The sequence below is a fragment of the Saccoglossus kowalevskii genome, chromosome 8 (assembly GCF_978046115.1).
Source record: "Saccoglossus kowalevskii chromosome 8, keSacKowa6.1, whole genome shotgun sequence".
Lineage (NCBI taxonomy): Eukaryota > Metazoa > Hemichordata > Enteropneusta > Harrimaniidae > Saccoglossus > Saccoglossus kowalevskii.
Window position 1 is genome coordinate 40348094 of NC_140648.1, and position 11585 is coordinate 40359678.

Genomic DNA, 11585 nt, shown 5'->3' on the forward strand with positions numbered 1-11585 from the left:
CATACACTGTACAGCCCAGTAGGGCTACATACCAGGCTTACTGCATGGAATACACTGTACAGCCCAGTAGGGCTACAAACTAGTCTTACTGCATGGTATACACTGTACAGCCCAGTAGGACTACAAACCAGTCTTACTGCATGACATACGCTGTACAGCCCAGTTGGGCTACATACCAATCTTACTTCATGGCATACGCTGTACATTCCAGTTGGGATACAAACTAGTCTTACTACATGACATACACTGTACAGCCCACTAGGACTACAAACCAGTCTCACAGCATGACATACACTGTAAAGCCCAGTAGGTCGTACTGCATGGCATACACTGTACAGCCCAGAAGGGCTACATACCAGTCTTACTTCATGGCAAACGCTGTACAGCCCAGTTGGGCTACAAACTAGTCTCACTGCATGGCATACACTGTACAGCCCAGTAGGGCTACAAACCAGTCTTACTGCATGGCATACTCTGTACAGCCCAGTTGGGCTACAAACTAGTCTTACTGCATGGCATACTCTGTACAGCCCAGTTGGGCTACTAACTAGTCTTACTGCATGGTATACACTGTACAGCCCAGTAGGGCTACAAATCAGTTTTACTGCTTGGCATACACTGTACAGCCCAGTTGGGCTACAAACCTGTCTTACTGCATGGCATACACTGTACAGCCCAGTAGGGCTACATACCAGGCTTACTGCATGGAATACACTGTACAGCCCAGTAGGGCTACAAACTAGTCTTACTGCATGGTATACACTGTACAGCCCAGTAGGACTACAAACCAGTCTTACTGCATGACATACGCTGTACAGCCCAGTTGGGCTACATACCAATCTTACTTCATGGCATACGCTGTACATTCCAGTTGGGATACAAACTAGTCTTACTACATGACATACACTGTACAGCCCACTAGGACTACAAACCAGTCTCACAGCATGACATACACTGTAAAGCCCAGTAGGTCGTACTGCATGGCATACACTGTACAGCCCAGAAGGGCTACATACCAGTCTTACTTCATGGCAAACGCTGTACAGCCCAGTTGGGCTACAAACTAGTCTCACTGCATGGCATACACTGTACAGCCCAGTAGGGCTACAAACCAGTCTTACTGCATGGCATACTCTGTACAGCCCAGTAGGGCTACATACCAGTCTTACTTCATGGCAAACGCTGTACAGCCCAGTTGGGCTACAAACTAGTCTACTGCATGGCATACACTGTACTGCCCAGTAGAGCTACAAACCAGTCTTACTGCATTGCATACATTGTACAGCCCAGTCGGGCGTCAAACCAGTCTTACTGCATGGCATATACTGTACTGTCCAGTAGAGCTACAAACCAGTCTTACTGCATGGCATACACTGTACAGCCCAGTAGGGCTACAAATCAGTTTTACTGCTTGGCATACACTGTACAGCCCAGTTGGGCTACAAACCTGTCTTACTGCATGGCATACACTGTACAGCCCAGTAGGGCTACATACCAGGCTTACTGCATGGAATACACTGTGCAGCCCAGTAGGGCTACAAACTAGTCTTACTGCATGGTATACACTGTACAGCCCAGTAGGACTACAAACCAGTCTTACTGCATGACATACGCTGTACAGCCCAGTTGGGCTACATACCAATCTTACTGCATGGCATACACTGTATTGCCCAGTAGAGCTACAAACCAGTCTTACTGCTTGGCATACACTGTACAGCCCAGTTGGGCTACAAACCTGTCTTACTGCATGGCATACACTGTACAGCCCAGTAGGGCTACATACCAGGCTTACTGCATGGAATACACTGTACAGCCCAGTAGGGCTACAAATCAGTTTTACTGCTTGGCATACACTGTACAGCCCAGTTGGTCTACAAACCTGTCTTACTGCATGGCATACACTGTACAGCCCAGTAGGGCTACATACCAGGCTTACTGCATGGAATACACTGTACAGCCCAGTAGGGCTACAAACTAGTCTTACTGCATGGTATACACTGTACAGCCAAGTAGGACTACAAACCAGTCTTACTGCATGACATACGTTGTACAGCCCAGTTGGGCTACATACCAATCTTACTGCATGGCATACACTGTACTGCCCAGTAGAGCTACAAACCAGTCTTACTGCATTGCATACATTGTACAGCCCAGTCGGGCGTCAAACCAGTCTTACTGCATGGCATACACTGTACAGCCCAGTAGGGCTACAAACCAGTCTTACTGCATGACATACACTGTACTGCCCAGTAGACCTACAAACCAGTCTTACTGCATTGCATACATTGTACAGCCCAGTCGGGCGTCAAACCAGTCTTACTGCATGGCATACACTGTACTGCCCAGTAGAGCTACAAACCAGTCTTACTGCATGGCATACACTGTACAGCCCAGTAGGGCTACAAATCAGTTTTACTGCTTGGCATACACTGTACAGCCCAGTTGGGCTACAAACCTGTCTTACTGCATGGCATACACTGTACAGCCCAGTAGGGCTACATATCAGGCTTACTGCATGGAATACACTGTACAGCCCAGTATGGCTACAAACTAGTCTTACTGCATGGTATACACTGTACAGCCCAGTAGGACTACAAACCAGTCTTACTGCATGACATACGCTGTACAGCCCAGTTGGGCTACATACCAATCTTACTTCATGGCATACGCTGTACATTCCAGTTGGGATACAAACTAGTCTACTACATGACATACACTGTACAGCCCACTAGGACTACAAACAAGTCTCACAGCATGACATACACTGTAGAGCCCAGTAGGTCGTACTGCATGGCATACACTGTACAGCCCAGAAGGGCTATATACCAGTCTTACTTCATGGCAAACGCTGTACAGCCCAGTTGGGCTACAAACTAGTCTCACTGCATGGCATACACTGTACAGCCCAGTAGGGCTACAAACCAGTCTTACTGCATGGCATACTCTGTACAGCCCAGTAGGGCTACATACCAGTCTTACTTCATGGCAAACGCTGTACAGCCCAGTTGGGCTACAAACTAGTCTCACTGCATGGCATACACTGTACAGCCCAGTTGGGCTACATACCAATCTTACTTCATGGCATACGCTGTACATTCCAGTTGGGATACAAACTAGTCTTACTACATGACATACACTGTACAGCCCACTAGGACTACAAACCAGTCTCACAGCATGACATACACTGTAGAGCCCAGTAGGTCGTACTGCATGGCATACACTGTACAGCCCAGAAGGGCTATATACAAGTCTTACTTCATGGCAAACGCTGTACAGCCCAGTTGGGCTACAAACTAGTCTCACTGCATGGCATACACTGTACAGCCCAGTAGGGCTACAAACCAGTCTTACTGCATGGCATACTCTGTACAGCCCAGTAGGGCTACATACCAGTGTTACTTCATGGCAAACGCTGTACAGCCCAGTTGGGCTACAAACTAGTCTCACTGCATGGCATACACTGTACAGCCCAGTAGGGCTACAAACCAGTCTTACTGCATGGCATACACTGTACTGCCCAGTAGAGCTACAAACCAGTCTTACTGCATTGCATACATTGTACAGCCCAGTCGGGCGTCAAACCAGTCTTACTGCATGGCATACACTGTACTGCCCAGTAGAGCTACAAACCAGTCTTACTGCATGGCATACACTGTACAGCCCAGTAGGGCTACAAATCAGTTTTACTGCTTGGCATACAATGTACAGCCCAGTTGGGCTACAAACCTGTCTTACTGCATGGCATACACTGTACAGCCCAGTAGGGCTACATACCAGGCTTACTGCATGGAATACACTGTACAGCCCAGTATGGCTACAAACTAATCTTACTGCATGGTATACACTGTACAGCCCAGTAGGACTACAAACCAGTCTTACTGCATGACATACGCTGTACAGCCCAGTTGGGCTACATACCAATCTTACTTCATGGCATACGCTGTACATTCCAGTTGGGATACAAACTAGTCTTACTACATGACATACACTGTACAGCCCACTAGGACTACAAACCAGTCTCACAGCATGACATACACTGTAGAGCCCAGTAGGTCGTACTGCATGGCATACACTGTACAGCCCAGAAGGGCTATATACCAGTCTTACTTCATGGCAAACGCTGTACAGCCCAGTTGGGCTACAAACTAGTCTCACTGCATGGCATACACTGTACAGCCCAGTAGGGCTACAAACCAGTCTTACTGCATGGCATACTCTGTACAGCCCAGTAGGGCTACATACCAGTCTTACTTCATGGCAAACGCTGTACAGCCCAGTTGGGCTACAAACTAGTCTCACTGCATGGCATACACTGTACAGCCCAGTAGGGCTACAAACCAGTCTTACTGCATGGCATACACTGTACAGCCCAGTAGGGCTACATACCAGGCTTACTGCATGGAATACACTGTACAGGCCAGTAGGACTACAAACCAATCTTACTGCATGGCATACACTGTACAGCCCAGTAGGGCTACAAACCAGTCTTACTGCATGACATACACTGTACTGCCCAGTAGAGCTACAAACCAGTCTTACTGCATTGCATACATTGTACAGCCCAGTCGGGCGTCAAACCAGTCTTACTGCATGGCATACACTGTACTGCCCAGTAGAGCTACAAACCAGTCTTACTGCATGGCATACACTGTACAGCCCAGTAGGGCTACAAATCAGTTTTACTGCTTGGCATACACTGTACAGCCCAGTTGGGCTACAAACCTGTCTTACTGCATGGCATACACTGTACAGCCCAGTAGGGCTACATATCAGGCTTACTGCATGGAATACACTGTACAGCCCACTATGGCTACAAACTAGTCTTACTGCATGGTATACACTGTACAGCCCAGTAGGACTACAAACCAGTCTTACTGCATGACATACGCTGTACAGCCCAGTTGGGCTACATACCAATCTTACTTCATGGCATACGCTGTACATTCCAGTTGGGATACAAACTAGTCTTACTACATGACATACACTGTACAGCCCACTAGGACTACAAACAAGTCTCACAGCATGACATACACTGTAGAGCCCAGTAGGTCGTACTGCATGGCATACACTGTACAGCCCAGAAGGGTTATATACCAGTCTTACTTCATGGCAAACGCTGTACAGCCCAGTTGGGCTACAAACTAGTCTCACTGCATGGCATACACTGTACAGCCCAGTAGGGCTACAAACCAGTCTTACTGCATGGCATACTCTGTACAGCCCAGTAGGGCTACATACCAGTCTTACTTCATGGCAAACGCTGTACAGCCCAGTTGGGCTACAAACTAGTCTCACTGCATGGCATACACTGTACAGCCCAGTTGGGCTACATACCAATCTTACTTCATGGCATACGCTGTACATTCCAGTTGGGATACAAACTAGTCTTACTACATGACATACACTGTACAGCCCACTAGGACTACAAACCAGTCTCACAGCATGACATACACTGTAGAGCCCAGTAGGTCGTACTGCATGGCATACACTGTACAGCCCAGAAGGGCTATATACCAGTCTTACTTCATGGCAAACGCTGTACAGCCCAGTTGGGCTACAAACTAGTCTCACTGCATGGCATACACTGTACAGCCCAGTAGGGCTACAAACCAGTCTTACTGCATGGCATACTCTGTACAGCCCAGTAGGGCTACATACCAGTGTTACTTCATGGCAAACGCTGTACAGCCCAGTCGGGCGTCAAACCAGTCTTACTGCATGGCATACACTGTACTGCCCAGTAGAGCTACAAACCAGTCTTACTGCATGGCATACACTGTACAGCCCAGTAGGGCTACAAATCAGTTTTACTGCTTGGCATACACTGTACAGCCCAGTTGGGCTACAAACCTGTCTTACTGCATGGCATACACTGTACAGCCCAGTAGGACTACATACCAGGCTTACTGCATGGAATACACTGTACAGCCCAGTATGGCTACAAACTAATCTTACTGCATGGTATACACTGTACAGCCCAGTAGGACTACAAACCAGTCTTACTGCATGACATACGCTGTACAGCCCAGTTGGGCTACATACCAATCTTACTGCATGGCATACACTGTACTGCCCAGTAGAGCTACAAACCAGTCTTACTGCATTGCATACATTGTACAGCCCAGTCGGGCGTCAAACCAGTCTTACTGCATGGCATACACTGTACAGCCCAGTAGGGCTACATACCAGTCTTACTGCATGGCATACACTGTACAGCCTAGTAGGACTACAAAACAGTCTTACTGCATGGCATACACTGTACAGCCTAGCAGGGCTACATACCAGTCTCACTGCATGGCATACACTGTACAGCCCAGTAGGACTACAAACCAGTCTTACTGCATGACATACGCTGTACAGCCCAGTTGGGCTACATACCAATCTTACTTCATGGCATACGCTGTACATTCCAGTTGGGATACAAACTAGTCTTACTACATGACATACACTGTACAGCCCACTAGGACTACAAACCAGTCTCACAGCATGACATACACTGTAGAGCCCAGTAGGTCGTACTGCATGGCATACACTGTACAGCCCAGAAGGGCTATATACCAGTCTTACTTCATGGCAAACGCTGTACAGCCCAGTTGGGCTACAAACTAGTCTCACTGCATGGCATACACTGTACAGCCCAGTAGGGCTACAAACCAGTCTTACTGCATGGCATACTCTGTACAGCCCAGTAGGGCTACATACCAGTCTTACTTCATGGCAAACGCTGTACAGCCCAGTTGGGCTACAAACTAGTCTCACTGCATGGCATACACTGTACAGCCCAGTAGGGCTACAAACCAGTCTTACTGCATGGCATACACTGTACAGCCCAGTAGGGCTACATACCAGGCTTACTGCATGGAATACACTTTACAGGCCAGTAGGACTACAAACCAATCTTACTGCATGGCATACACTTTACAGCCCAGTTGGGATACATACCAGTCTTACTTCATGGCATACACTGTACAGCCCAGTTGGTCTACAAACCAGTCATACTGCATGGCATACACTGTACAGCCAAGTAGGGCTACAAACCAGTCTTACTGCGTGGCATACACTGTATAGCCCAGTTGGGCTACATACCAGTCTTACTGCAGGGCATACACTGTACAGTCAGTTGGGCTACAAACTAGTCTTACTGCATGGCATACTCTGTACAGCCCAGTATGACTACAAACTAGTCTTACTGCATGGCATACTCTGTACAGCCCAGTATGTCTAAAAACCAGTCTTACTGCATGGCATACACTGTACAGCCCAGTAGAGCTACAAACCAGTCTTACTGCATGGCATACACTGTACTGCCCAGTAGAGCTACAAACCAGTCTTACTGCATGGTATACACTGTACAGCCCAGTAGGGCTACACACCAGTCTTACTGCATGGCATACTCTGTACAGCCCAGTTGGGCTACACACCAGTCTTACCTCATGGCATACACTGTACAGCCCAGTTGGGCTACAAACTAGTCGTACTGCATGGCATACACTGTACAGCCCAGTAGGACTACAAACCAGTTTTACTGCATGGCATACACTGTACAGCCCAGTATGGCTACAAAACAGTCTTATTGCATGGCATACTCAGTACAGCCCAGTTCGGCTACAAACTAGTCTTACTGCATGGCATAATCTGTACAGCCCAGTAGGGCTAAAAACCAGTCTCACTGCATGGCATACACTGTACAGCCCAGTAGAGCTACAAATCAGTCTTACTGCATGGTATACACTGTACTGCCCAGTAGAGCTACAAACCAGTCTAACTGCATGGCATACACTGTACAGCCCAGTAGGGCTACAAACCAGTCTTACTGCATGGAATACACTGTACAGCCCAGTTGGGCTACACACCAGTCTTACTGCATGGCATACTCTGTACAGCCCAGTTGTGCGACACACCAGTCCTACCTCATGGCATACACTGTACAGCCCAGTTGGGCTACACACCAGTCTTACTGCATGGCATACACTGTACAGCCCAGTTGGGCTACAAACTAGTCGTACTGCATGGTATACACTGTACAGCCCAGTAGGGCTACAAACCAGTCTTACTGCATGGCATACTCTGTACAGCCCAGTAGGGCTACATACCAGTCTTACTTCATGGCAAACGCTGTACAGCCCAGTTGGGCTACAAACTAGTCTCACTGCATGGCATACACTGTACAGCCCAGTAGGGCTACAAACCAGTCTTACTGCATGGCATACACTGTACAGCCCAGTAGGGCTACATACCAGGCTTACTGCATGGAATACACTTTACAGGCCAGTAGGACTACAAACCAATCTTACTGCATGGCATACACTTTACAGCCCAGTTGGGATACATACCAGTCTTACTTCATGGCATACACTGTACAGCCCAGTTGGTCTACAAACCAGTCATACTGCATGGCATACACTGTACAGCCAAGTAGGGCTACAAACCAGTCTTACTGCGTGGCATACACTGTATAGCCCAGTTGGGCTACATACCAGTCTTACTGCAGGGCATACACTGTACAGTCAGTTGGGCTACAAACTAGTCTTACTGCATGGCATACTCTGTACAGCCCAGTATGACTACAAACTAGTCTTACTGCATGGCATACTCTGTACAGCCCAGTATGTCTAAAAACCAGTCTTACTGCATGGCATACACTGTACAGCCCAGTAGAGCTACAAACCAGTCTTACTGCATGGCATACACTGTACTGCCCAGTAGAGCTACAAACCAGTCTTACTGCATGGTATACACTGTACAGCCCAGTAGGGCTACACACCAGTCTTACTGCATGGCATACTCTGTACAGCCCAGTTGGGCTACACACCAGTCTTACCTCATGGCATACACTGTACAGCCCAGTTGGGCTACAAACTAGTCGTACTGCATGGCATACACTGTACAGCCCAGTAGGACTACAAACCAGTTTTACTGCATGGCATACACTGTACAGCCCAGTATGGCTACAAAACAGTCTTATTGCATGGCATACTCAGTACAGCCCAGTTCGGCTACAAACTAGTCTTACTGCATGGCATAATCTGTACAGCCCAGTAGGGCTAAAAACCAGTCTCACTGCATGGCATACACTGTACAGCCCAGTAGAGCTACAAATCAGTCTTACTGCATGGTATACACTGTACTGCCCAGTAGAGCTACAAACCAGTCTAACTGCATGGCATACACTGTACAGCCCAGTAGGGCTACAAACCAGTCTTACTGCATGGAATACACTGTACAGCCCAGTTGGGCTACACACCAGTCTTACTGCATGGCATACTCTGTACAGCCCAGTTGTGCGACACACCAGTCCTACCTCATGGCATACACTGTACAGCCCAGTTGGGCTACACACCAGTCTTACTGCATGGCATACACTGTACAGCCCAGTTGGGCTACAAACTAGTCGTACTGCATGGTATACACTGTACAGCCCAGTTGGGCTACAAAATGGCCTTACCTAACTGTTCGACATATTTGGTACATCCAAGTTGGGCTATAAACCATTCTTACAGCATCTGATATTCTGTACTGCCCAGTAGTGCTTACAAACCAGTCTTACTGCATTGCATACATAGTACAGCCCAGTAGGGCGTCAAACCAGTCTTACTGCATTGCATACATTGTATAGCCCCGTAGGGCTACAAACCAGTCTTACTGCATGGCATACAATGTACAGCCCAGTTGGGCTACAAACTAGTCTTACTGCATGGCATACTCTGTACAGCCCAGTTGGGCTACAAACTAGTCTTACTGCTTGGTATACACTGTACAGCCCAGTTGGGCTACAAACTGGCCTTACCTAACTGTTCGACATATTTGGTACATCCAAGTTGGGCTATAAACCATTCTTACTGCATGGCATACACTGTACAGCCTAGTAGGACTACAAAACAGTCTTACTGCATGGCATACACTGTACAGCCTAGCAGGGCTACATACCAGTCTCACTGCATGGCATACACTGTACAGCCCAGTAGGACTAAACCAGTTTTACTGCATGGCATACACTGTACAGCCCAGTAGGGCTACAAACCAGTCTTACTGCATGGCATGCTCTGTACAGCCCAGTAGGGCTATATACCAGTCATTACTTCATGGCAAACGCTGTACAGCCCAGTTGGGCTACAAACTAGTCTCACTGCATGGCATACACTGTACAGCCCAGTAGGGCTACAAACCAGTCTTACTGCATGGCATACACTGTACAGCCCAGTAGGACTACAAAACAGTCTTACTGCATGGCATACAATGTACAGCCCAGTTGGGCTACAAACAAGTCTTACTGCATGACATACTCTGTACAGCCCAGTTGGGCTACAAACTAGTCTTACTGCATGGTATACACTGTACAGCCCAGTAGGGCTACAAATCAGTTTTACTGCTTGGCATACACTGTACAGCCCAGTTGGGCTACAAACCTGTCTTACTGCATGGCATACACTGTACAGCCCAGTAGGGCTACATACCAGGCTTACTGCATGGAAAACACTGTACAGCCCAGTAGGGCTACAAACTAGTCTTACTGCATGGTATACACTGTACAGCCCAGTAGGACTACAAACCAGTCTTACTGCATGACATACGCTGTACAGCCCAGTTGGGCTACATACCAATCTTACTTCATGGCATACGCTGTACATTCCAGTTGGGATACAAACTAGTCTTACTACATGACATACACTGTACAGCCCACTAGGACTACAAACCAGTCTCACAGCATGACATACACTGTAAAGCCCAGTAGGTCGTACTGCATGGCATACACTGTACAGCCCAGAAGGGCTACATACCAGTCTTACTTCATGGCAAACGCTGTACAGCCCAGTTGGGCTACAAACTAGTCTCACTGCATGGCATACACTGTACAGCCCAGTAGGGCTACAAACCAGTCTTACTGCATGGCATACTCTGTACAGCCCAGTAGGGCTACATACCAGTCTTACTTCATGGCAAACGCTGTACAGCCCAGTTGGGCTACAAATTAGTCTTACTGCATGGCATACACTGTACTGCCCAGTAGAGCTACAAACCAGTCTTACTGCATTGCATACATTGTACAGCCCAGTCGGGCGTCAAACCAGTCTTACTGCATGGCATACACTGTACAGCCCAGTAGGGCTACAAATCAGTTTTATTGCTTGGCATACACTGTACAGCCCAGTTGGGCTACAAACCTGTCTTACTGCATGGCATACACTGTACAGCCCAGTAGGGCTACATACCAGGCTTACTGCATGGAATACACTGTACAGCCCAGTAGGGCTACAAACTAGTCTTACTGCATGGTATACACTGTACAGCCCAGTAGGACTACAAACCAGTCTTACTGCATGACATACGCTGTACAGCCCAGTTGGGCTACATACCAATCTTACTGCATGGCATACACTGTACTGCCCAGTAGAGCTACAAACCAGTCTTACTGCATTGCATACATTGTACAGCCCAGTCGGGCGTCAAACCAGTCTTACTGCATGGCATACACTGTACAGCCCAGTAGGGCTACATACCAGTCTTACTGCATGGCATACACTGTACAGCCTAGTAGGACTACAAAACAGTCTTACTGCATGGCATACACTGTACAGCCTAGCAGG